The sequence below is a fragment of the Peromyscus maniculatus genome, chromosome 12 (assembly GCF_049852395.1).
Source record: "Peromyscus maniculatus bairdii isolate BWxNUB_F1_BW_parent chromosome 12, HU_Pman_BW_mat_3.1, whole genome shotgun sequence".
Classification (NCBI taxonomy): Eukaryota; Metazoa; Chordata; class Mammalia; order Rodentia; family Cricetidae; genus Peromyscus; species Peromyscus maniculatus.
In genome coordinates this window covers 37,905,611-37,911,260 of record NC_134863.1, presented here as the reverse complement: position 1 = coordinate 37,911,260, position 5,650 = coordinate 37,905,611, and the positions used below count along the sequence as shown (strand labels likewise).

Sequence of the window (5,650 nt, the reverse complement as noted above, 5' to 3'; positions counted from 1 at the left end):
GATGAAATTTTCCATTCCTTCCTGTGCCCTGTTGACCTTGTCTTCTCTTATTCATCTCCTACCTCTCAACTTCCATGAGATCAACTTTTCTTTTTTCTTTTTTTTTTTTTTTTTTTTTTTTTTGGTCTATGGCAGGTTATCTTTTCACATCTAAAATTATCAATTTTTTTATTTTTTTTTATTTTATTTTTAGTAAATTTATTTTACAACATCATTCAGTTCAACATAATAGCCACAGATTCCCCTGTTCTCCCCCTCTCGCCCCCTCCCCCTTCCCCCACCCCACCCCCTTTCCCACCTCCTCCAGATCAAGGTCTCCCCCGAGGACCGGGATCGACCTGGTAGACTCGGTCCAGCCAGGTCCAGTCCCCCACTCCCAGACCGAGCCAAGCGTCCCTGCATAGGTCCCAGGATTCAAACAGCCAACTCATGCAACGAGCCCAGGACCCGGCACCAACACACAGCTGCCTCCCAAACAGATCAAGCCAAATGACTGTCTCACCCGTTCAGGGGGCCTGATCCAGTTGGGGACCCCTCAGCCTTTGGTTCATAGATCCTGTGCTTCCATTCATTTGGTTATTTGTCCCTGTGCTTTATCCAACCTTGGCTTCAACAATTCTCGCTCATATAAACCCTCTTCTTTCTCACTAATTAGACTCCCAGTGCTCCACCAGGGGCCCAGCCGTGGATGTCTGCATCCAGATTCCTCAGACCTTCCTTGGATGGGGTTTATGGCACAACTATCAAGGTGTCTGGCCATCCCATCACCAGAGTAGGTCAGTTCCTGCCGTCTCTCGACCATTGCCAGCAGTCTTTTGCGGGGGTATCTTTGTGGATCTCCATGGGCCTCCCTAGCTCTCTGCTTCCTCCCCTTCTCATGTGGTCTTCATTTACCATGTTCTCCTATTCCTTGTTCTCCCTCTCTTTTCTTGATCCAGCTAGGATCTCCCTGGGCATATACCCAAGAAATGCTCAATCATACCACAAGAGCACTTTCTCAGCTATGTTCATATCAGCATTGTTTGTAATAGCCAATGGTTGGAAACAACCTAGATGCCCTTCAACTGAAGAATGGATAAATAAATTGTGGCACATATACACAATGGAATACTACTCAGCAGAGAAAAACAATGACATCATACGGTTTGCAGACAAATGGATCGATCTAGAAAAAATCATCCTGAGTGAGGTGACCCAGACTCAGAAAGACAAATATGTTATGTACTCACTCATAGGAAGATGCTAGATGTGGAACAAGGATGACTGGACTGCTACTCACATCACCAGTGAGGCTACCTGGAAAACGGGACCCCAAAAAAGACACGGAGAAATGGATGAGATCTACATGAACAGCCTGGTCATGAGTGGGAACAATGAAGGGCGACGGTCGAGGGAAAGAGAGATCAACTTTTCTAATTCTACAGATGAATGACATCTCATTGTTGTTTTGAGTATTTTTAAGGTTTTTTTTTTAAAGTTTCATTTTTTAATTAATGTGTACTTGGATATGTACTGTGTATGCTGAGGATGGGTACCCACAGACGCCAGAAAATGAAAACTGGAGTTACAGATAGTTGTGATAGGAACAATATGGATTTTTGGGAACTGCACTCAAAATATTGTGGAGGAGCAAAATACTGTTGAACTCCTCTTGGATCTTTAAAAAAAGTATTTTTGATTAATTTTAAATGGCTTTTATTACCAATATTTTAAAATTCTTTCACCATCAATTCCTTTTTTCTTTATTTTATATCTTCTTTAATATTATATTCATTGTTAATAATCAATAATATACTCCTAGGCTCTAGGAAGTTCGTGGAAGAAGAGACAAGAAGAATATAAGACCTAGTAGATGGGGAAGAGAGCTGTGAAATACTGATTTCTGGGAAGGATCTTGCAGCTATGCCCAATAAACTCATAATAGTTGAGGTTAATTGCACAAGATTTTCACAAGACCAAGTCATTCAAAATTCAAACAGAAAAGGAAGAGGATCCCCCAAGACTCCATGTCTACTAAAGGAACTATTGGCAGTTGATAAATAATGAGAGAGACACAGTCAATCTGCTTTGAGGACGTAGCCATTGGTAGGTTGTTGATGACCCAGAGAATAACCACATACCCATGTGCACCTTGGCGTCACTAATTGACTCATAGTGTTATTAATAACAATAAAAAAGAGGTGATATAATTAGGAGTGAGATAATGTGGGGAGGTACTAAGGGGAGTTGGAGAGATGAAATGGTGGATGGATATGGTCAGTAGGCATTATATAAAAATATAAATTTTTTAAAGAATAAAAATATTATTTAAAATGTATTTTCTTCTTAAGATAAAGAAAATTTCACCCCAATAAGCTCCTTCAAATATTTCTAGTCTTCCACATCCCTGTCTGGCATTCTCAGCTTTACTTCTGCTTTCCTGAGCATGTGGTGCACAGCTTTGATAATATTGCAAGGTTTTCTGTGCAAGTTCTAACCTTTACACCAGTTCAGTTTGGATTTCATTTTTCCTTTTTATTTATTATTTTCTCATACATTACATCCTGAATGGTTTCCATTCCCTCCACTGCTCCCAGTTCCCTCTCTCACCTCCCCTGTCCCCCAGATCCATTGCTCCTCAGTTTCTCTTCAGAAAAGAACAAACTTCCCAAGGATATCAACCAAACATGGCATAACAAGATGCAATAAGACTAGGCACATGCCTTCATATCAAGACTGGAAAAGGCAACCCAGTAGAACAAAAGTGTTCCCAAGAGTAGGCCAAAGAGTCAGAGATATTGCCCATTCCCACTGGAATCCTACAAAAATCCCAAGCTAAATAACTACAGCATGTATGCAGAGGACCTGGAACAGACCCATACAGGTTTTTCATTTTTCATTTATTTATTATTTTGCATATTAGATTGGAAAGTAAACATTGTTAGATTTTCATTGGATGTGGAGTGATTTTGTATTCCTATACACCTTGTACATTTCTTATAATTCACAGTCAGTCATGTTGAATTTGTTTAGTTCTTTCATATTTGTTTTTAAATTTTTCTGTCCATGCTAAAATAAGATCCTCTTCCTGACTGAGTTATGGATATTTCACTCCAGCTTTGTGGTATAGGCTTTATTCAAATTCACTCTCTCATATAATCATTGTGTGCATGGGAGTGATTGTGTTTGTGTGTGTGTGTGTGTGTGTGTGTGTGTGTGTGTGTGTGTGATACTTGTACATGTGTTCATATGTGCACATGTGAATGTGTGCTTGTGCATACATGTGTGCAAGCCAAAAGTTGTCATCGGGTATCTTTCTGAACCATCTCTAATTTTTTCTTTCTTTTTCTTTTCTTTTTTTTTGTTTTTTTAGAGCAAACAAGGTCTCTCACTTTACCTGGAATCACTAATTTCAACAGCATACCTTTCCCACAAGCTCCAGGGACTCTTTTGTCTTTACCTCCCCCAAACTGGGATTATAGAAGCATGCTTGTTTATACTGGTTTTATCCTGGCATAGGAATCCTTATTCAGATCTTCACACTCACACAGCTAACAATTTACTGAGACATCTCTCTAACTCCCTCATTTGAATTATTTTTTACCTTTCACTTATTTGCACTGATCCATCTTCAAATGAATATTGTAAACAGACTTCTGTATAGATTGAGAGTTCCCTCTGTGTAGTGCTCTCTTTTCTGCTACTGAGCTTGAGAATCCCAACAGCTTTCTTTTTTCCAGACTTCCAGCTTAATTGCTTCCACTGAGAAAGACACTTCAATTTTGCCAAGATTCTTCTGTTCCTTGCCATGCTCTGCAAACTCCTTCTGAGAGTTTTATCTATGAAAACTATGGGGTTTATCTCATTTGCTTCCCAGCTCTCAGAGACCACTGTCCTTTCTTATTCAAAGTCCAATATTTTTATGTTTAGTTCCCTGTGTATTATATTTATTTTCTAGTTATTCTCAGTAGTTGGTCAAATCTTTCCATTGTCAATCTGTGTGGGCCATGAGTATTCAATACTTATTCTTTTTATTTACTTTATCTTATTTATGTAAATGTATATATACACAAGTATCATACATAGGTGCCTACATAGGGGTCAGATAGGGGTCATTGGATCCCATGAAGATGAAATCTCAGGTGTTTGTGACCTGCCTTTTATGGGTATTAGAATTCAAACTCTGGTCTTCTGATAGAGTAGTAAACACTCTTAATTACCAAGCCATTTATCTCTCCTATGACATAAGTACTCATTCTTAATATGGAAATAATACTTCTCTATACACTAACTTATATTTGCATTCTATTAGTATTTAATCACAGTTTCTTCTGTCCAGGAACTAAATCTTTCTAAACCTCCTTTGCTTTAACTAGATAAATTCTAGGAAACTATATAAAAGATCAGAACCCCGATACCTTAGGAAAACAAGAGGTGATTGAGAGCATCTATCCATTTCCTCTGCTTGGAATAAGGAGTAAGAAAAGCCAAATGGGCTGGCCAGTAGCCATCTTATTTGTGTTAGTCCGAGAGCACAGTCCAGTGCATTAATTCTTCAACTATAGTAGGAATCAGCTTAGAAAGTATGACCGAAAATGATGATTGGAGCTTGCATGATCTGCTGATTAGCATTTCCATGTAGCCAGGACCTGACAACATCCTGGTTGAGAAAAGAAAAGAAAAAAGAAAAAAGAAAGAAAGAAAGTATGACCTGAGGGCTTGATTATTTATGTTCAGAGTGAAGGCACATTTCCAGCCATTGATTTCTCTCATGATTTAAATCTACCATTTGCTCAAATATTTGAGAATTCCATGTGCTGATCAACATTTGTTTGGGAGTCACACACACACATACAGCAATAAAAGCACTAGTAATAAGACAAAATTTGGATTTTATTTCCTGCCAGTAAGTGCTATTGCTCCAAGGGCTTAATTCTGGTGTGTGAAATTCTATGTCATCCAAAACCAAAAGTCAATTGAGAAAGAGAGACTTTAAATGATTACAGGGGAACTCCAAAAATACAGCCATATGCTTAAAATATAAATTCCAACCTCAGTCATTTTCAAATGCACAGTTCATGTCTCAATGAAATAGTACAGAAGAATCTGAGCTGTCACTTATGTATTGTAAATAAGGGAGCGTTAAATAACAATAGAAATAAACTAGTAGCTTCACCAATGTGCCCCATTCAGCAATGTTTCATCTCAGGACTTACCCCTCCCTCTCAGAGCTGCCTTTCTCTTTATTTCCTGGCATCTGTCGGTGAGATAGCCTTCGTAAATAATTTTAGTCCCATGGTTCATAAGCTTAAACTACTCTCTTATCTATATTCTACTTTAACAATTAACTTTATAAACTTTAGCTGGCATTAAAGTGTACTGGCTTTTCACGCCCTATACAATCAGTCAGTCATTAGTAGATCACAACCTCAAAAAAAAATCACACTCAGGTGTTTGGGCCCTGAAGACTCATGTTGAGATACTGGAGAATAATTAGGGGAAGAAAATAAGAGTTGGCACCCCCAAGAGATAGTTTGTAAATCATTAGATGGGCCTTTTGTTTTGTACATAATATAAAGCAAGTGTTAGGGTGTGAATACATGGCTAGTCTGCAAGATGCTATGTGGCATTCTTTTAAAACGTTTGGGCTTCAAAAGGATGTCTTTTGTGC

The 5,650-nt window shown here is 38.5% G+C and overlaps 1 non-coding gene across 1 annotated transcript; it reads left to right on the top strand.

Moving 5' to 3' along the window:
- The first annotated feature begins 4,524 nt into the window (after positions 1-4,524).
- On the top strand, positions 4,525-4,647 carry LOC121821865 (U8 small nucleolar RNA). Its single transcript, XR_006062739.1, has one exon. It is a non-coding gene; the product is annotated as a U8 small nucleolar RNA (small nucleolar RNA).
- Positions 4,648-5,650: the final 1,003 nt, after the last annotated feature.